The 21847-nt window shown below is 42.4% G+C and overlaps 1 pseudogene across 1 annotated transcript; it reads left to right on the plus strand.

Moving 5' to 3' along the window:
* Positions 1-17289: 17289 nt before the first annotated feature.
* On the plus strand, positions 17290-19511 carry LOC307096134 (E3 ubiquitin-protein ligase CHFR-like; annotated as a pseudogene). Its single transcript has 2 exons — positions 17290-17878; positions 18486-19511. The product of its transcript is annotated as an E3 ubiquitin-protein ligase CHFR-like (transcript).
* The last annotated feature ends 2336 nt before the right edge of the window (positions 19512-21847 follow it).

Consider the following 21847-nt stretch of genomic DNA (forward strand, 5'->3'; position numbering starts at 1 on the left):
TGATGAATGAATAAACAACTTGTGGCACATCCATACAATGGAGTATTATTCAGCCCATGGACACAGGCAATAATGTGATGAAGGCCTGGTGGGGAAGGGGCAGGAGCAGGGTGGAGGAAAGCAAAGGGGTGGGATGGGGATATCCCTAATAAAGTCAACAATAAAAAAATCAAGTACTGCCTGGCCAGAGTGTCTCAGTTGGTTGAGCAGCATCGTCCTGTGCACCAAAAGATTATCAGTTTGATTCGAAGGTCATGGCACATATCTGGGTTTCAGGTTCGGTCCCCAGTCAGGTGCTTACAGAGGGCAGACGATTAATGTTTTTGTCTCCCATTGATGTTCTCTCTCTCTCTCTCTCTCTCTCTCTCTCTCTCTCTCTCTCTCAACATGTCCTCAGGTGAGGATTAAAATTTTTTAATCAAGTACTAATACATGTTATAATATGTATAATATGATGCACCTTGAAAACATTTTGTAAAGTGCATGAATCCAGACACAAAATACCACATATTTTGTGATTAAACTTATATAAAACCAGAGGCCTGATGCAAGAATTCATGCATGGGTGGGGTCTGGCCAGAGGCCCCCATCAGCTGGGGGAGGGGCTGCAGGCGGTTGACCACCTGCTGGCCCCCGATCAGGGTAATGAACTCCTTTAGCTTTTTCTTGTCTGTGAAGCTCTTTATCTGGTTTTCAATTCCAAATGAGCTTTGCTGGGCCTAAATCGGTTTGGCTCAGTGGATAGAGCGTCGGCCTGCGGACTCAAGGGTCCCAGGTTTGATTCCGGTCAAGGGCATGTACCTTGGTTGCGGGCACATCCCCAGTAGGGGGTGTGCAGGAGGCAGCTGATCGATGTTTCTAACTCTCTATCCCTCTCTCTTCCTCTATGTAAAAAATCAATAAAATATATATATAAAAAAATGAGCTTTCCTGGGTAGAGAAAGGCGTGGCAAGAAATATTCAAAGTTAGGAACAGCAAGGACCTGCAGCCAGGGTGACCTTCCTTTGAAAGGACATGTCTGCTCCTGGCTGAGGGTTCGATCTCCGTGAAACCCCGGTCAGTCTTTGCATCGGGCAAGTGGAATCACTGAGGGCTATTTGAGAGTAGCCAAGGCTGGGAGCCTGGGAGCGTGATCTCAGAACAGTTAAAAATACATTCGTGAAGAGATGTTATGGGTTCTCATCAAAAAGCCCACACGTGTCTGTGCTACACCAACAGGGTTGCTTTAACACGGAAGCCTCCATCCGCAAGCCCACCCCCCTCCAGGAGCTGGCGAAAGGTTGAAAGTAGCCGTGGGTAGATGAGGCCGGTGCCAGGTGACCTGGCAGGTGTCAGCGGCTTAGCTGTCTGAGCCCCAGGCGCAGGGAGACAGGCTCTGATGTCACCACCACCCGGAGGATTTGACTGCAGCGGCTTCAGAGCTTGTTGCTATTTTGTTTTATTTATATCTCCCTTTCCCTTTAAACCTCTGCAGGTTGTGTTTGTTCGAGAGAGGAGCAGCCTTTGCAGCTTCCTCGGTGGAGAGCAGGCCTTCGATCTGGGTTCACACGCAGCCAGAGTCCTGTTTAGAAACACGTGTGGGTCTTGCATTATTTGCTCTATTACCGATAAAGAGGGTTTTAGATTCTGGCACGTAAATATGTTTCCTGCTTATCCACCAGGGCAGGAGGCCGAGCGCAGCCACAGGCACAGCCACAGTGCTTCACTCCTTCACAGGCCTCCGTCCAAGGGCGGCGATGCAGGCGCTTCACACACGGAAGGGGCTGGGGAGCAGGGTCTGGCAGCAAACACAGAACACGGCCATCCGCAGCCCTGCTCTTCTCAGACCTTCTGTCTCAGTCCGGATCTTCCCACTCCAGGTCGTAGCGTCTTCCTTTTGAGGCGGATTCAGGCGTCTGGGGGACATGATGTTTATCACACCCTGTTTTCCCTGTGGGTGGTCCGCATGGGGATGTTCCTAAATCAGGCTTCCTTCGGCATTGCAGTGGTGGGGGGCAGCATGAAGGTGCAAACACAACCCGTGGGGACTCCTCGCTGAGCGCCTTCTGTATACCTTCTGTATACCTGGAGGGCGTCTCCCCTCAGACAGGGTACTCCCTGTATCTGTGACCAGCAGGTGGGGGAGGCGGATCAGGCTGGTTGGCTGCCTCAGTGCCCTCACAGCTGCAGTGTCAGCGGGTGGGGCAGAGTACCTGGGACCCTGGATTAACTCTGAGGTTTGCAGAACCGCCCCCTCCCTTTGTTCTCCCATTCTCCACGGTGGCGGCTGTTGGCAGATGGCAGGACTGATTGATCCGCCATCAGACCTACCAGTCATCCTCCAGGGAGATTTCCTGACCACTCTGTGTCCCCTGCTCACCTGAAGCCTCTAAAATAGTTTGGGTGTCCAGTGCTCAGAGGCTCTCGAGAGATTGTGGAGGCAGGCCCTTGGTCATTGGTTTTTATTTTTTACTACATTTCTTCCTTGTACACTTCATCTGGAGGGGGGCAGGCCTGAGTTACCTTGTGGAGCATCTAGGGAGGGGAAGTAGCCACAGTGCCCGAGGCCTAGTTCCAGGAGGCCGGCAGCGATGGTCCGTTGGTGCCTGGCCTGTCCTCTTGAGATTGAACCTGGAGGACTACTAAGGAATCCAATCCCCAGTTCTGCCCCGCCTCCACCACCAATTGATTGGAGTCTGAGGGCTGGGAGGAGGGACCAAGAGGTCTGCCTTTCACCACTAGTCACCACTGCCACTGATTGATCAGCTGCCGCTCCCTCAGATCCTTAGCCTGGCATTCTGTAGAGCCTTCGGGTGTTTTGGACGTTTTGGACCCTGGGTTTTTATATATTAGGATAGAGTTAGAAAGCAGATTGGTGGTTTACAGGGGCTGAGGGGAGATGATAATGGGGAGTGGCTGCTGCTTAGTGGGTACAGTATTTCCTTTTGGAGTGATAAATATTTTCTGGAACAATATAGTGGTGATGGTTGCACACACTGTGAATGTGCCAAATGTTATTAAATTTACACTTTCAAATGGTTAAAATGGTAAATGCATAAATTTTGCTACATTAAAAAAGAGACAGATACTTATGCAACTATATAGAAAGTGGCTTATGTTATTTTTGTCTTTAAAAAGCAAGTTGCAAAAATGAGTGTGGAGCATGATAGGACACAGATGCGTGCCCCATCTAAGTTTATATTTCTACTAGAGGCCCAATGCATGAAGATTCGTGCAAGAATGGGCCTTCCTTCCCCTGGCTGCCGGAGCCGTCTTTCCACCTTCCCATGCTTCCCAGAGGCCCGGAGCGGCTGGGGCAGTGAGGAACGCCTGCATCCCACCCCCAGCAGCTCGGTGCCTGCGTATGCAAATTAACCTGCCATCTTTATTGGGTTAATTTGCATACTCACTCCTGATTGGCTGGTGGGCATTGCAAAGGTATGGTCAATTTGTATCTTTCTCTTTGATTAGTGTAGATACTTTTAGTTAAGATACAGCTGTTATAACAGACTATAGGCCTGGTGCATGAAATTCATGCATGGGGGGTGTCCCTTAGCCCGGCCTCTACCCTCTCCAATCCGGGACTGCTCAGGGGATGTCTGACTGCCTCTCGCAATCTGGAACCACTGGCTCCTAACCCCTCTGCCTGCCTGCCTGATCACCCTAATGACCTCTGCCTGTCTGATTGCCCCTAACTACTCTGCCTGCCTGCCTGATCACCCCTAACTGCTCTCCTACCAGCCTGATCATCCCTAACTGCCTCTGCCTTGCCCTGCACCTTGGACCCAGGATTCCCTCCTCTGGCCGGTCACAGGCACCTGGGACCCGGGCTTCCCTCCCTCTGGCCAGCTGCAGGCACCCAAGATCTGGGCTGGCTTCACCCGGGCTGGCCACAGCCACAGGGGACTGTGGGCAGGCAGCTTCATCCGGGCCACAGCCGCAGGCACCCAGGACTGCGGGGTGGGCAGCTTGTCCTTCTCCTGGTCCACAGGCACAGCCACTGGTGCCCAGGACTGTGGGGCAGGTGGCTTGTCCCTCCTCCGGGCCACAGTCCCAGTTGCTGGGACCCGGGACCATGGAGACCATGGGGCGTGAGGATTGTCCCTCTCCTGGGCTGCAGCTCCAGCCACTGGCACCCAGGACTGTGGGGAGGGCAGCTTGTCCCTCTCCCGGGCCACAGGCACAGCCACTGGTGCCCAGGACCGTGGGGCAGGCAGCTTGTCCCTCTCCTGAGCTACGGCCCCAGCTGCTAGCACCTGGGACCACGGGGACTATGGGCGTGAGGATTTTCCCCCTCATGGACCACAGCCCCAGCCACTGGCACCCAGGACTGCGGGGCGGGCAGCTTGTCCCTTTCCAAGGCTGCAGGCACAGGCGCAGCCACTGGTGCTCAGGACCTTGGGGCGGGCAGCTTGTCTCTCCTGGGCCACAGCATGGCTGGTCCCCATTCCTTTCTTGAGAGCTCATTTGTGCCTGGCTGGTCCCCATTCCTCTCTCCCCAGTGTTGAGTGTCTGAGCAGTTACAGTGTGATGGCGTGAGGGCATGATGATGTGAGGGTGTGACAACTATTTGCATATTATCTCTTTATTATATAGGATAAGTATCCAAATCTCAGTAGTTTAAGGAAATTGAAGTTAATTTGTTGCTCATGTAGAATTCAAAATGTGTTTTTCTATCCTGAGCAAGTGTCAGTCTTCTAGGCAGTGATTCAGGGTCCTTAAAAATGTGATTCTGCCATCTTCATCATGGTGATTTCACTTGACCTGCAAGGGGAATAACAAGTAAGCAAGTACATGGGAGTTTTTATGGGTATGGCCTAAAAGTGTAACATTTTATTGGTCAAAATGCAGTTACATGTCCTCATTCTACAGTATGGAAGGCTGAGAAATGTAGTCTAGGTTTTTGCCCAGGAAGAAGAAAGGTTTAGTGAGCAGCTATTTAATCTCTTCCATAAATATTTTAAAATTTTATTTATTGATTTTAACACTGGGAAGTGAGTCAAGGAAGATTAGAGGGAGATTTTCATTTTTTACCCTATAATGTTCTCTTTTGAATAATTTTCAATGAGCATGACTGTTAAGGGGTAAACTGTGCCCCCTCCTTCAAAATTCCCATGTTGAAGCCCTAACCTCCCAATACCACAGAATGAGACTGCATTTGGTATGAGGTCCTTCAAAGATGTGAATAAGGTAAAATGGGGCCATTAGAGTGGGCTCTAATCCAATTGGATAGGTGTCCTTTTAAGAAGAGAAACTTTGGACACACAGAGAAGACAGTAGGGGCATTACCCCCAGAGGAAAGAGACCAAGAGAAGGCACCCATCTGTATGTCAAAGAGAGAGGCCTCAGAAGACACCAAAACTGCAGCCAAGGACTTTTAGCCTCCAGAAGTGCAAAAAATAATTGTTGTTTAAGCAACCCAGTCTATAAGTACTTTATTATGGCAGCTCTAGCAATCTAATACAATGGCATCCTCCTATCTAATAAAAAAGTGATATGCAAATTGACCATCACTCCAACACGCAAGATGGCTGCCTCCATGTGGTCAAAGATGGCTGCCCCCATGTGGACACAAGATGGCCACCACAAGATGGCCAGCAGGGGAGGGCAGTTGGGAGGGATCAGGACAGCAGGGGAGGGCAGTTGGGAGGGACCAGGCCTGCAAGGGAGGGCAGTTGGGGGTGATCAAGCCTTCAGGAAAGAGCAGTTAGGGGTGACCAGGCTGGCAGAGGAGGGAAGTTGGGGGCGACCGGGCCTGCAGGGAAGGGCAGTTGGGGGGGATCCAGGCCTGCAGTGGAGAGCAGTTGAGGGGGACCAGGCCTGCAGGGGTGGGCAGTTAGGGATGACCAGGCCGGCAAAGGATGGCAGTTAGGGGCAAACAGGCTGGTAGGGGAGCAGTTAGGCATCAATCAGGCTGGCAGGGGAGTGGTTAGGGGGTGATCAGGATGGCAGGCAGAAGGGTTAGGGGCAATCAGGAAGGCAGACAGGTGAGCTGTTGGGAAGCCAGAAGTCCTGGATTGTGAGAGGGATGTCCAACTGACTGTTTAGGCCCGATCCCATTTAGGTGGGATCAGGCCTAAATGGGCAGTCGTACATCCCTCGAGGGGTCCCAGATTGGAGAGGGTGCAGGCTGGGCTGAGGGACACACACCCCCATGCACGAATTTCGTGCCCTGGGTTTCTAGTATTTTTATTTTTATTTTTTTAATATATTTTATTGATTTTTTACAGAGAGGAAGAGAGAGGGATAGAGAGTTAGAAACATCGATGAGAGAGAAACATCCATCAGCTGCCTCTTGTGCACCCCCTACTGGGGATGTACCCGCAACCAAGGTACATGCCCTTGACCGGAATTGAACCTGGGACCTTTCAGTCTGCAGGCCGATGCTCTATCCACTGAGCCAAACCGGTTTCGGCAACTTCTAGTATTTTTATAACAAAATAAAAATTAAACCTTAATATGATTGTCAAAGATCTATTTTCAAAAGTGAAAAAAAACAGCCCAACTGGTGTGGCTCAGTGGTTGAGTGTTGACCCATGAACCATGAGGACACTGGTTTGATTCCCAGTCAGGGCACATGCTCTGGTTGTGAGCTCAGTCCCCAGTAGGGGGCATGCAGGAGGCAGCCTGTTGATGTTTCTCTCTCTCAATGTTTCTATCTCTCTCTCCCTTCCTTTCTCTCTAAAAATCAATAAAACATATTTTTTAAAGTGAGAAAAACAGCTTCCCCATGCCCTAATATCTAATTCTCTTTCTTTTTCAGTAAGTGCCTAAAATACTCTTTAATGGTTTTATATGAAAAGGTTTATGTGGCGCAATTTAAAAACACCCAGAAAACAATATATCACTTTCTAGGAACAATTAAGTTTGAAATTAACTAGAAAATTAATTGGCTCACTTGGATTCTCACAATGATGATTTATTGAAGTGAATTACTGAGTTCAACATTTGCAAATGGAGAGTTTAATCCTGTCATAGTTTTATTTTTCAATAGCTGAGTTTCTGCTTTTGACTACTTTTTCATTTTTCTAATTTTATTGTAAATACTGAATATTATGATCAGAAGTTGAATATTTTGTGTCCTCTGCATACTATTTATTATTGGTTAAGCTCAAGCAAAAATGTGGCAGTCAACAAATATTGAGTGATCACCATCACAACCAAGCAAGACAAGGATGAATCTACATATTGTTGACAAATAATTTAGTTGACAAAGTAATGAATGCAAGTCCAATGTCATTGTGGCAGGAATAGCAACTTTTCCTGGGATATGGAGAGGACTAAAGTAATGACTTCAGGAATTTTTTTTACATTGCCCTGATTCTGCATTGCCTTGTCTGACAGGAGTTTTCAAATTCTGCAGCCAATACAACTCCACACAAGAGTGTTCTCTTAACAGCTATCAGAACCAACATGTTGATTATAGAAATCTCAATTCTATAATCCACAAAATTCAGCCGAGAAAATTCAGCAACTATATTTTATTTACTTCTTTATTTTGACATCAATTTGAATTGCTATTGTTCAAATCCATGTCATTCATATCCCCACTATGTAACATCACACCCCCAATTACAACAAATGCCTTTTCTGTGCATCTAGTTTGCACATACCTCTAAGGTTTTCACATACTTCCATAGTTTTAGAAAGAAAAGTATTATCTCTCGCAGTGATATGCTCAGTCTTTCAAATACCCTTTCATTTGTGGCAATATTATTTCTCCCTATCTAAAAGAAATGAAGAGCCTGAAACAAGGGAAGTGAAGAGTGTTCTGAGGTTTAATGAACCCTTTTAAGGTTTTAGAGTTGATACCAGGTCAAACACATAATTGAAGACATGGGTTCCTATTCATACTAGTGATACTCCTGTGATTCTATAAATGTGATCCTGTGATCTTTACTTTCTTTGAATTTAATCCTGTACTTTTCAAATATATTTTAAAGAATACTTTACTTTTCCTGTGATCATTATTACCATCTCTCTGTGAACCTATCATTAGAAAAATATGAGTATCCAGGAGCTGATGTGGGCCTTCATGGAACTCAGGAGTGCCTTTTTTTTAAAAGAGATAAATGCAATTGGATTGAGTTAGAGTAGATGCAAAGTTTATCCACATACATAGTCATTAACTTACACATTAGGATTTTGTTTTGTTTATAGGTACATATGTGTGTGTGTGTTTCCTCAGAAAATGTGTGATATTAAATTTTCAAATACAAATGACATGTCTTCTAGGGTATAAAGAATGGAAAAGTTTGTTTATTTTTCATAAATGAAATCAAGGCTTCCTTCACCACATGCAGCAGCAGTCCAAGGCTATGATTCACAGGGTGAAATTACCAGCTGACCCTTGAAGATTCTAAGTGCATCAGCAAACAGCAGAATCTCTTTCTTTGTTGTGTGCCTGGAGAGCCTCTCCTTCACCCCATCCCCCTCACCCCTGAACATAAACACATAAGAAGAAAGAATTCCCATGATGCACCCACCCTGGCATTGTTACAAAATCAAAATAATAGAAAATGCAGTGCCCTTTCTCAAGATAAAATAATTCTGTTTGCATGGAAAGGGAATTACTAAAAAAATCAGTCAGTAGAAAAACAGATTGAAGCACTCTATATAATTTTATTTCTATTTTCTTTATTTGAAATATGAGATCAGTCAGACCATGAGTGTTTACTGAAAATATAAATAGATGAAAAACCTTGGCTCTGCAATTTTTTCTGAGAAGTCAGTATATCTCATAATTTACTAGAACTAATATAATCTCTTGCCCTAATTTATACAACCTAAGGCCCCAGTTATGTTTTATTTTGCCAATGTTTCTTATAAAACCTAAAGCTCCCTTTTTCCTACTTTTATTTACAAGAACTTATAAGCAATGCACACTCTCACTATATGTTGAGACTGAAAATACTACTGATAATCATAGTATTCATCATGAAAGTACCAACTAAATAATGTTGTAGTAATAGCTTAACAATTAACTTTGGTTTTTGCATAAATATCATACGTATTTTAGTAAATTCCCAGAGAATTGGAAAGCAGACATAGTAGCTGCTGTTTTTTTGTTTGTTTGTGTGTTTGTTTATAAGCATATGCTACTATTCTGCTGCCAGTAACTATGGGATGCATTTTCATTGTGGTCAGTAGGATTCAGATGGTTTATTACATTATAGTGAGTATAGCCAGTAGAATATTTGAATGTCAAATTCTTATTTAGAAGTATAAGACTTCGCCCTGCTGGCACGGCTCAGTGGTTAAGCATTGGCCTATCAACCAGGAAGTCATAGTTCAATTCCCTGTCAGGGCACATGCCCTAGTGCAGGCTTGCTCACCAGTGAGGGATGTGCAGGAGGCAGCTGATCAATGATTCTCTCTTATCATTGATGCTTCTATCTCTCTCTTCCTCTCCATTCCTCCCTAAAATCAATAAAAATATATTTTAAAATAAAAAATAAAGGCATAAGACTTCAAGTTTGAATGTATTACCATAAATCAATGTGAAATCTCCATTACAGTATTCTGAGAACTAGAATGTCGACAACCACCTATTTGGGGTGATCTAATCTTTATCTGGTCTATGGACATAGTGATAATCAGAATCAGAGTCAACTAAATAAACACAATTAAATAGTCAATAAAAGCAATCTTTGCCTCATTTTTATGAAATTGCTCTCATCAATTATTTTTGTTTCATATACTAAAAGGTATGTTTCAGAAAGTTAATTGTGAGAAAGGTCTTAAAGGTCTAAAGTACAGATACATTCTGTTTTAGGCCCTAATATAACAAATAAAAACTAATATTTATTGAAGACTTACTTCATATGTTATGCATATTTTAGCCATTGTATTTAATTATACCATTAAACTAGGTGTAAAATTGTACCTCTCTTTTCAGTTAAGTAACTTGACTAATATTACACAGTAGCAAGTCTCATATTAATTGTCTAAATGAAGATCCTCGATGTCTTAAAATACAGACAGGTTCTAAGTAACTCTAAAACAAGTAAGTGAATTAACTCAATGAAATGTTTAACTTTCTGCTTGTCATTAACTAGAGTTTATAATTTTTAAAATAGTCTTTATTTTCTAGAGTAGCTTTGGATTCACAACAAAATTGAGAAGAAAGTACAGAGAGTTTCTATGTATCCCCTGTTCACATACATGTACAACTTTCTCAACTATCAGCATCCTGCACCACAGTGGTACTTTTGTTACAATTGATGAACTTACATTGACACATCATTATCACCCAAAGTGCTTAGTTTACATTAGGATTCACTAGTGGTGGTGTACATTCTATGTGTTTGGACAGATGTATAATGACAGATATTCACTATTGTGGTATCATACAGAATAGTTTCACTGTCCTGAAAATCCTTTGTACTCTGTCTATTCGTTCCTCCCTTTGACTAAACCCTCTTAACCACTGATCTTTTTACTGTCTCTATAGCTATGTTTTTTTTTCCAGAATGTCATATACTTGGAATTATACAGTAGGTAGCTTGCTTGTATTAGTTTCTTTCACTTAGTAACATACATTAAAGTTCTTCCATGCCTTTTCATGATTTTATAGTTCATTTATTTTTATTACTGAATAATGTTTATTGTCTGGATGTAAGACAGTATATTTATCCACTCACAGATGTTCTAATTTTAAACATATAAATTAAGCAGAGGGGTGAGGTTCTAAGTAACTCTAGAGTAACTATACACCACTGGCTCAAGGAAACATCATTCATGCAATTCTTCAGGGTTAGTCCTGCATGGTTATGCTCTAGGTCTTTAAAAACTCTGACCATTATTTGAGCTCATGAATATAAATATATACTTGCTTGAACCAAGATTCATCAAACAATGAATTCATTTCTGACAGCAGTTTCAAAGGAAATTTAGTGAAAGAATATAGTTGTACTTCAAGTCAGCAACCCTAAGCTATTATACTATGGCTGTATAAATCCTAGTTTTTCCTCAGTTAATCTAGTAGTCAACCACATAAAAATAAAAATATCTTGACATATATACAAAGACATAACACTTCTGCATTAATTAATCATATTATCAAGATTGCTCTTGTTTATTGAGCACCAAAGGAAACATGTGGCAGTTATCAAATCACTTTAATGACTAAAAGTGACAGATTAGAAAATTAAAGCCTTAAAATTTATTTTAATAATTGATATCTTTTTACATTTTCTATTTATTTATTATTTATTTATTTGTTTGTTTGTTTATCTTTATTGTTGGAAGTATTACAGATGGTCCCTCTTTTTCCCCCATGACCCCCTCCACCCCAAACCCACCACCACTGAGGCCTTCACCACATTATTGTCTGTGTCCAGGGGTTACGCATATATGTAAGTTCTTCAGTTAATCTCTCCGACCCATCTCCTTAACCCCTTCCCTCTGATATTAATCAGTCTGTTCCATGTTTCTATGTCTCTGAATCTATCATTTGTATATCTTCTTTCAAGAAATGTCTTATTCATTTCTGAATTAGGTCATTTTTTATTATTTAGCATTAGAAGTCATTTTATGTATTATGGATATTAATTCGTTACTAGATATATGATTTGCAAATGTTTTTTTCTCACTCCATGAATTGTCTTTTCATTCTGTTGATAGTGCCCTTTGACACACAAAAGGTCTTAATTTTTATGAAATCCAATGTACATTTTTTTTTGTCTCTGCTATGGTATCATATCCAAGAAATCATTACCAAATCCAGTACTTAGCTTTTCCTCTAAGTTTTCTTCTAAGAGTTTTATACATTTTATTTTTTGAATTCATTTTTACTTAATTCTTGTACATGATTAAAGTAAAGGTCCATTCTTTTGCATGTGGATATTCTATTTTCCTAACATTATTTATTTAAAAGAATGTCTTTTCCCCATTGAATGGTCTTGGTACTACTGTCAAAAATATTTGACTATAAATTTGAGGGTTTATATCTATGTTCTTTATTATATTTCACTAGAAGCCTAGTGCACGAAATTCATACACTCAGGGGGCATCCCTCAGCCCAGCCTGTGCCCTCTTGCAGTCTGGGAGCCCTCAGGGAATGTCCGACTGCCGGCTTTGGCATGCTCTGCATGTTGGACATCCTTAGTGCTGCCGCGGAAGTGAGAGAGGCTACTACCACCACTGCTGCACTCGCCAGCCCTGAGCCCGGCTTCTTGCTAACTGGCACTCCCCCTGTGGGAACACACTGACCACCAGGGGACAGCTCCTGCGTTGAGTGTCTGCCCCCTAGTGGTCAGTGCACATCATAGACTGGTTGTTCCACCGTTCAATCGATTTGCATACTAGCCTTTTATTATATAGGATATTGTCTGCAAATGGAGATGGTTTATTTTATTTTATTTTACTTTTTTAGTATTTTATTTTATTTTTTTTCCATTTTTTTATTGAGGTATTATATGTGTACATATCTTACCATTACCCCCCCACCCCACACCCATACATGCCCTCACCCCCCAGAGTTTTGCGTCCATTGTTTATGCTTATATGCATGCATACAAGTCCTTCGTTTGATTTCTTATCTCCCCCACCTCACCCTAACTTTCCCCCTGTAATTTGAAAGTCTGTTTGTTGCTTTAATGTCTTTGTATCTATCTTTTTGTTCATCAGTTTATAATGTTCTTTATTATCCATAAATGAGTGAGATCATGTGGTATTTTTCTTTCATTGACTGGATTATTTCACTTAGCATAATGTTCTCCAATTCCATCCAGGTTGCTGCAAATGATGAGAATTCCTTCTTTTTTAAGGCAGCATGGTATTCCATTGTGTAGATGTACCACAGTTTTCTGATCCAGTCATCTGCTGACGGGCACCTAGGCTGTTTCCAAATCTTAGCTATTGTAAATTGTGCTGCTATGAACATAGGGGTGCATATATCCTTTCTGATTGGTGTTTCTAGTTTCTTCGGATATATTCCCAGGAGTGGGATTACTGGGTCAAATGGGAGTTCCATTTTCAGTTTTTTGAGGAAACTCCATACTGTTCTCCACAGTGGCTGCACCAGTCTGCATTCCCACCAGCAGTGCACGAGGGTTCCTTTTTCTCCGCATCATCGCCAACACTTGTCGTTTGTTGATTTGTTGATGATAGCCATTCTGACAGGTGTGAGATGGTACCTCATTGTTTTTTTGATTTGCATCTTTCGGATAATAAGTGACTTTGAGCATGTTTTCATGTGTCTCTTGGCCTTCCTTCTGTCTTCTTTTGAAAATATTCTGTTTAGGTCCGTTGCCCATTTTTTTATTGGATCATTTATCTTCCTTATATTAAGTTGCATAAGCTGCCTGTAGATGTTGGAGATTAAACCTTTATCAGTGATAGCATTTGCAAATATGTTCTCCCATGCAGTGGGCTTTCTTGTTGTTTTGTTGATGGTTTCTTTTGCTGTGAAAAAGCTTTTTATTTTGATGTAGTCCCATTTGTTAATTTTCTCTTTAGCTTCCATTGCCCTAGGGGCAGTGTCAGTGAAGAAGTTCTTTTGGCATATGTCTGAGATTTTGTTGCCTGTGGATTCCTCTAGTATTTTTATGGTTTCCCTTCTTATGTTTAAGTCCTGTATCCATTTTGAGTTTATTTTTGTGTATGGTGTAAGTTGGTGATGTAGTTTCATTTTTTTCATGTGTGTGTCCAATTTTCCCAACACCATTTATTGAAGAGACTGTCTTGACTCCATTGTATGTTCATGCCTCCTTTGTCAAATATTAATTGAGCATAGTGGTTTGGGTCGATATCTGGATTCTCTATTCTGTTCCATTGATCTATATGTCTGTTCTTGTGCCAGTACCAGGCTGTTTTGAGAACAGTGGCTTTGTAATACAGCTTGAAATCTGGTATTGAGATCCCTTCTACTTTATTCTTCTTTCTCAGGATTGCTGTGGCTATTCGGGGTCTTTTTTTATTCCAGATGAATTTTTGGAGAGTTCTTTCTAGGTCTGTGAAATATGCTGTTGGTATTTTGATGGGGAGTGCATTGAATCTGTAGATTGCTTTGGGTAGTATGGACATTTTAATGATGTTGATTCTACCAATCCATGGACATGGTATGTTCTTCCATCTGTTTACATCTTCCTCTATCTCTTTTTTCAGTGTCCTGTAGTTTTCCGCGTATAGGTCTTTTACCTCCTTAGTTAAGTTTATTCCTAGGTATCTTAATTTTTTTGGTGTGATGGTAAATGGGATTGCTTTTTTAGTCTCTCTTTCTGTAAGTTCACTATTGGTGTATAGAAATGCCCTAGATTTCTTGGCATTAATTTTGCATCCCGCTACATTGCCGAATTCATTTATTAAGTCTATTAGTTTTTTGATGGAATCTTTTGGGTTTTTTATTTACCATATCATGTCATCTGCAAATAAGGACAGCTTCACTTCTTTTCCAATTTGGATTCCTCTTATTTCTTCTTCTTGCCTAATTGCGATAGCTAATACTTCCAGTACTATGTCAAACAGGAGTGGTGAGAGTGGGCATCCCTGTCTTGTTCCTGTTCTTAGGGGAAATGGTTTTAGTTTTTGCCCATTGAGTATGATGTTTGCTGTGGGTTTATCATATATAGCTTTTATTATGTTGAGGTATGATCCTTCTATTCCCACCTTGTTGAGAGTTTTTATCAAGAAAGGGTGTTGGATTTTGTCAAATGCTTTTTCTGCATCTATTGATATGACTATGTGATTTTTATCTCTCAATTTGTTTATGTGATGTATCACATTTATTGATTTGCGGATATTGTACCATCCTTGCATTCCTGGGATAAATCCTACTTGGTCATGATGTATGATCTTTCTGATGTATTGCTGGAGCCGATTTGCTAGGATTTTGTTGAGGATTTTGGCATCTATGTTCATGAGGGATATTGGTCTGTAATTCTCTTTCATTGTGTTGTCTTTATCTGGTTTTGGTATTAGGGTGATGCTGGCTTCATAGAAGGAGCCTGGAAGTGTTCCTTCCTCTTGAATTTTTTGGAATAGTCTGAGGAGGATAGGTTTTAGTTCTTCCTTGAAAGTTTGGTAAAACTCTCCTGTGAAGCCCTCTGGCCCTGGGCTTTTATTTGCCGGAAGCTTTTTGATGACTGTTTCAATTTCTTCCATAGTTACTGGCCTGTTGAGCTGTTTAGATTCTTCCTGATTGAGTTTTGGAAGGTTGTATTTGTCTAGGAATATGTCCATTTCCTCCAGGTTGTCCAGTTTGTTGGAATAGAGTTGTTCGTAGTATTTTGTATCAATCTTTTGTATTTCGTCGGGGTCTGTTGTTATTTCACCTCTTTCATTTCTGATTTTGTTTATTTGGGTCCTCTCTGTTTGCTTCTTGGTGAGCCTGGCTAGAGGTTCATCAATCTTGTTTATCCTTTCAAAGAACCAGCTCTTGGTTTTGTTGATCTTTTGTATTGTTTCTTTGGTCTCTATGTCGTTTATCTCTGCTCTGATCTTTATTATTTCTTTCCTTCAGTTACACTGGGCTTTTCTTGCTGCTCTCTCTCTAACTCTTTGAGTTGTTGGGTTAGGTAATTTATTACCATTGTTTCTTGTTTTTTGCAGTAGGCTTGTAGAGGTATGAACTTCCTTCTCAGGACTGCTTTCGCTGTGTCCCATAAATTTTGGATTGTTGTGTTTTTATTGTCATTTCTTGCCATGATGTTTTTTATTTCTTCCTTGATGTCTTTGGTAATCCAGTCATGGTTTAATAGCATGCTGTTTAGTCTCCATGTGTTTGATTTCTTTGGGTTGTTTTTATTGTAGTTGATTTCCAGTTTTATGCCACTGTGATCTGAGAAGATACTTGATATGATTTCTATCTTCTTGAATTTGGAGAGACTTTGCCTATGTCCTAACATATGATCTATCTTTGAAAATTACCGATGTGCACTTGAGAAGAATGTATATTCTGTGGCTTTGGGGTGAAATGTTCTGAAGATGTCGATTAATTCCATCTGGTCTAGTGAGTCATTTAGGATTGATGTTTCTTTGCTGATTTTTTGTTTAGAGGTTTGTCCAATGGTGATAGTGGGATATTGAAGTCTCCTACTATGATTGTATTGCTGTCAGTCTCTCCTTTGATATCTTCCAGGAGTTTTTTAATGTATCTTGGTGCTCCTGTATCGGGTGCATATATGTTTACCAGAGTTATTTCTTCTTGTTGGATTTCTCCCTTTACTAGTAGTATTATGAAGTGGCCTTCATTATCTCTTGTTATGTCCTTCACTTTGAGATCTAATTTGTCAGATATAAGTATTGCTACCCCAGCTTTTTTTTCATTTCCATTCACCTGGAAAACCTTTTTCCATCCCTTTACTCTCAATCTGTATGCGTCCTTTTTTTTGAGGTGGGTTTCCTGTAGACAGCAGATATATGGGTTTTGTTTTCTTATCCAATCTGTTACCCTGTGTCTTTTGATTGGGGCATTCAATCCATTTACATTTAAATTTATTATTGATAGGCACTTATTTGTCGCCATTTTTATTCTATACCCCTGTGTTCCTTCATTGCTTCCTATTTCTTTCTTTCTTTTTTCTTTTTTTTTTTTTTTTTTACAGCAGACCCTTTAGCATTTCTTTCATTGCTGGTTTGGTGGTGATAAACTCCCTTAGCCCTTTTTTGTCTGTGAAGCTCCTGATTTCACCTTCAATTTTGATTGATAGCCTTGCTGGGTACAGTATTCTTGGATTGAGACCCTTCCTTTGCATGACTTTGTATATTTCATTCCATTCTCTTCTGGCCTGATGAGTTTCTGTTGAGAAATCAGTTGCTAGTCTGATGGGGGTTCCTTTGTATGTAACTGTCTGTCTCTCTCTGGCCGCTTTTAAGATTCTTACTTTGTCGTTGGTGTTTGCCAACTTAATGGAGATGGTTTTATCTTTGTCCTTCCAATTTAGATGCCTCTTCTTTCTTTTTCTTTTCCTTTTTACTCTGGCTTTTTATTTTTTTCCATCTAATTAATAATGGTGAAAAAATTCACTCTTATTCTCTCAGAATTTTAAGTTAAATATTCTTAAAAATTTAAAAATATATATGTACCATAGATGGGCTTTCATATAAGAAACAAATGTAAACCTTAAATTCAAAAATTTTGCAGTTTTTATGAAAATTTATTTCAGTACCAAGCATTTATAATTCGATAGGCAACTTAAGAAATGGGAACAAGGTGGGGTTAGGTGCATTCCCGGCAGCATGGGTGGGCAAGGGGCAGGTGGGAGGCTGCACGCAGAGGAGACGCTGATACCAGAAGGCCAGCCATAGGGAAGAGCAGCAGGCACAGCCTGTCCCAATGTTTCTAGGTCTCTGCATATGTGAATCCGATGGAGCAGCCAGGGAAGGTGAGCAGCCCCCGCAGCAGCAGCAGTAGGGGAGGCTCATCTGCTTGAGCCATGAGTAAACTGAGTCAGAGGTCCTCCTGAGGAAAGAAGAATGGACTATCTGGTGGAGGAGAGGTTGTGGCCTTTCATTCCCTTGCAATAAAGTGGTCACTGGAGATCACTGTAAAATTATAGTGGATGAAACATCTGCTCCAGTGTCGCTGGAAGATACCAACACTGATGGAATAGTAATTAACAAGCTGAAGGTTGTTAAGAAACAGACTTACTTGTCCTTAACAGGTGGGGATGTCGTCTACTTGGTGTACAGGAAGAATGAGCCAGAACACAATGTGGCATATCTCTATGAATCTTTAAATGAAAAACAAGGCATGGCACATGTCTCCTTTGAAGCTAATAAAGAAAACATGTTCCACATAACCAAAGATATCTCAGGTGCAGGGCGAGGTGACTATCCCCAGGTTCTGCCATTGTCACCCAGCACTCAGGCATGCTTTAAGGAACCCCAGCCATCAGCATCAATGTTGGAACTCTTCCCCTTAGCCTCTACCTCTTCCATAGAGCCCACTATAGGGCAAGCACTGCTGCAGCCGCAACCTTAGGGTTCAGGAATCTGGAGAAGGGGCTGCAACATAAACGGATACACTAGAGAAGACATATAAATTTGGAAGGTATGGGGAACCAGGCGGAAACCTCCTCTCTAGTGGAGTGGCTCCCCAAATCTCCAGACCCATGGCTTTTTATTCACTAGAATATACTTTTTGCCCTTTAGCAAAGCAAACAGAGATCAATGGTAAGGTTTGGTTAACAATAAAGGATTATCAGCTTAGGGCTGTGGTCTGCAAACTGCGGCTCACGAGCCACATGCGGCTCTTTAGCCCCTTGAGTGTGGCTCTTCCACAAAATACCATGGCCTGGGCGAGTCTATTTTAAAGAAGTGGCATTAGAAGAAGTTTAAGTTTAAAAAATTTGGCTCTCAAAAGAAATTTCAATTGTTGTACTGTTGATATTTGGCTCTGTTGACTAATGAGTTTGCCAACCACTGGTAGGGGATTGCCTTCAGCTATTCAGCCAACAGCAGGGTAATACAATGCTGATTCTTAGCCCTGCTGAATATCAAAGTCCATCAGATTCCTGAGGACTTCTTGCATTTATTATGACCTGCTGGTCTTACCCTCCAGCACACCGCCATCCAGCTCCACCTGCAGAGGTGAGGCCCTTTCCCGGAAAGGCTGTGGTCCATCGTGACAAGTGATGAAACCTCTAAGGATCCCTTCATCTGTCCCAGACAGAGAGGGAGCATTCTTTCCTTCATCAGAACTGCAAGATAGGGAGGGTCTAAAGCCCATGAAGAAGAAAATGAGAGGAGACAAGAAGGCTGATCTGACCTGAACCTGCATTTGTTGGTCACAGACCAGTTTAGGGACTCCCAAAGTATCCTAGAGGGTGTCAGACTACTGGCCATGAAGCCAGACAAGATGGAAGAAGACACTCACATGCATCATCTGCCAGGACCTGGGGCACAACTGTGTGAGTCTGAAGTCCTGAATGCACACCTTCTGCTCAGCCTGTTACTTGGGCTGGATGGAACACTCCACCTGAAGCTGTCTGGTGGAGCGGATCTGTAAAAACCACATCCTCAACAACCAGGTGGAGGCGTACCTTCTCCAGCACCCAGACAATAGCCGCAGTGAGGAGCATGGCCACCAGGAGCAAGATCATGCAGAACATGCTTCAGCCCAAAGTCAGGTCTTTCTCAGATAAGGAGGGCAGTTTGGAGGAGCTGTCAGATGTGGACAGCCAATCTTGGGATGTCAGCCAGCCTTGGTCCTGTGCGGATAGTACCCCAGTACTGAAGGCAGGAGGCAGGGGCTTCCCAGTGAGCAGGGAGCACCACAGACCTCTGGGGACACGTCATCAACTCCTGCCAGTCTCACAACAGCCCAGGATTATGTGTGTGCCCTGAAAGGAAGCCATGCCATATGCATCTGCTGCTCCCGGCCCACACCTGACTGGAGGATGCAGTGTGAGCATGAACAGGAACCCCACATCACCCCCCAGCAGTGTACCCTCTGCCTGCAGCCCTTCTGCCACTGTACTGGGGCTGTGACTGAACTGGCTACCTGGGTTGCCTGGCCCTCTTCTGTGCTCAACGTGGGCTTCAGGTGGCTCCACAGGATGCTGAGCAGCAACAACTAGGAGTCTGACATCCTGAAGAATTAATTACCTGATGGTTGGGGTTTTAATGTGTGGCTGAAAGCCTGGTGACCCTTCAGAGGGCAGTGTTCCACTGTCTGATTAAAGTCTCATGGAGAACACCCTGCTGTGTTACTGCTGAGGCCTTCAAAGCTTCCTGGAGCTGTCTTAACAGAATCAGCAGAACACTCCTGCCTCCCAGTTGCCAGTGGCTATAACATCCCCTTCTGAGGGCTATGGAGCCCCCACTGCTATACTCAGGTGAGGGCCCAACACACAATAAAATTCAGATCTGTGAAGAAACAAGGTTCAAGAACTAAGTGTCTGAGGAGGCACCAAGATGGCTTGGGAGAATGAGGGTCAATGACAGCGTGTTTCAGGAAATATCAAATATGAACATTTTAAGGGCATTTTACAGATCCCCTCTGGGCATGCTGGGGTTCTCTGTGTCGGGCACTCTGCTGTGATTTTTTTTTCCTGTGGAAGAGACCCTCCCAGTGAAGCTCCAGCTGCGGCCTCGGGGCCTGGCACATGACTTTCGTCTGAACTCTGGACTGCCAAAAGCGCATCAACCAGAACAGCCATAAGCTTTCAACTCCTGAGATGGTGCCAAGCACGTTTGCTTTCCCACACTATGATTAAAACGGATGCCTCTCTTCAAGAAAAGTTTCATGGGCCCTGAGGGCATGGCTCAGTGGTTAAGCATAGTTCAATTCTCAGTTAGGGCACATGCTCAGGCTGAGGTCTTGATCCCCAATGTGAGGCATGCAGGAGGCAGCCGATCAATGATTCTGTCTCATCATTGATGTTTCTATCTCTTTCTTCCTCTCCCTTCCTCTCTGCAATCAATAAAACATCATAAAAATAAAAAAAATAAAAATTTCACAGGAGAAAAAGGAAAGTTTGTCAGAAACATTCTGTTATTCAAGGAAAGGGAGCAAAGTTCACACCTATAGGGTGTGTAGTGCCCCCTGGGGAAAGCCATAGCTCTTAGATACTTTAAAAAAATAGGTTTGGTGCTTATCTTCTAACTTAAATACCACGAAATGTGGCACAAATAATATAATTTATAGTTTACAAATTGACTAAAATTGGGGATAGTATGGCATTTGAAAGAATAAACGTATGTTTCTATTTATTTAAAAAATCAGCTATCCAAAACTGCTAACCCTGGGCACCTGACATTAAGTGCTTGGCACCCCTCCCAGGCCTGGGTAGATTAGGTCGCCACCACCCCTACCCTGCCTGGAGCACAGTGCTGGTTCCTGCTGCTCCTCTATCACCATAGCTACAGGCCCCATCCAGCTGTTCCCACATTCTTTATTCCTTCCTTGGGGCAGTGGCCATGGGTGGCCAAGATACCAGGCTCAGGTCAGCTTTGGTGGCACCCCAACTCTCCTGGAGCAGCCCTTTCCAGCCATGAGAAAGAGGGGCCTTTGATTCACTAGTCCTTGCCCTTTCTTCCTGTGTTGGGTTTGTCCTGTCATCTGGAATAATACTTGAAATGTGGTTCTGTGTAAAAGAAAAAATGTATTTTTTAATCTTTTGTTAAAATCACCTGTTGTATTTGTTTGCAAAATTGTAATTTTGTTGCTTCTTCTCAGGAATATGATTTTCAACTGTTGTCTTGCTCTTGATAAAGACCCCGAGAAGCAGCGCCCTATTTGTGGAAGAAAGCCTCCTTCCTGCATTCTAATAAACAAGCTGTGTCTGTTTCTCTCTCCTGAAAAAAAAAAAAAGAAAGAAAGAAAAGAAAAGAAACAGGAACAAGGTAATATGCTGGTTTGCCATTGCTATGATAACCTGCAGAGGCAGATAAAACCCTCACGGAAATTTTAATTCAGATGTCTGAGAATGAGGACACCACATACACACACACACACACCAAGAGGGTATAAAAAACGTTTATTACTTATATAACTGAGGGTTCAGGGGAGAGCAGGCAGGGCAAGCCTCTCAAGCAGTTCTGAAATGGCTTGAGATCAAGGAAAGAAGAGTTATCTGGGTGTTTATTTTGGCTAGGGGGTGGGTGTGGCCAGGATAACAGTTCCCATTTAGGAAGGGTTTGCATGTTTTGAATCTCTTGCATTTGCCAAAGGGAGAACCAGGTTTTCTTGTCAGCTTTCCCAGATGTGAGACACACTTAGGAGAAGAAGAGATGAGTCATAAAAATTGTCAGTAGTCACAGATCAAAAAAATGGGGTCATTGGAACTGATTCTAGTGTTATACTTTTAACAAAAATACTGCTATGAATATTCTTGTATGCCTTTAAAAAAAACCACATGTATATGTTTCTGCTGAGTATATACTTAGAAGTCGAGTACCTGGGTCATAGGGTATGTTTAT

This window comes from Cnephaeus nilssonii, assembly GCF_951640355.1.
Source record: "Cnephaeus nilssonii genome assembly, chromosome: X".
In the NCBI taxonomy this organism is placed as follows: domain Eukaryota; kingdom Metazoa; phylum Chordata; class Mammalia; order Chiroptera; family Vespertilionidae; genus Cnephaeus; species Cnephaeus nilssonii.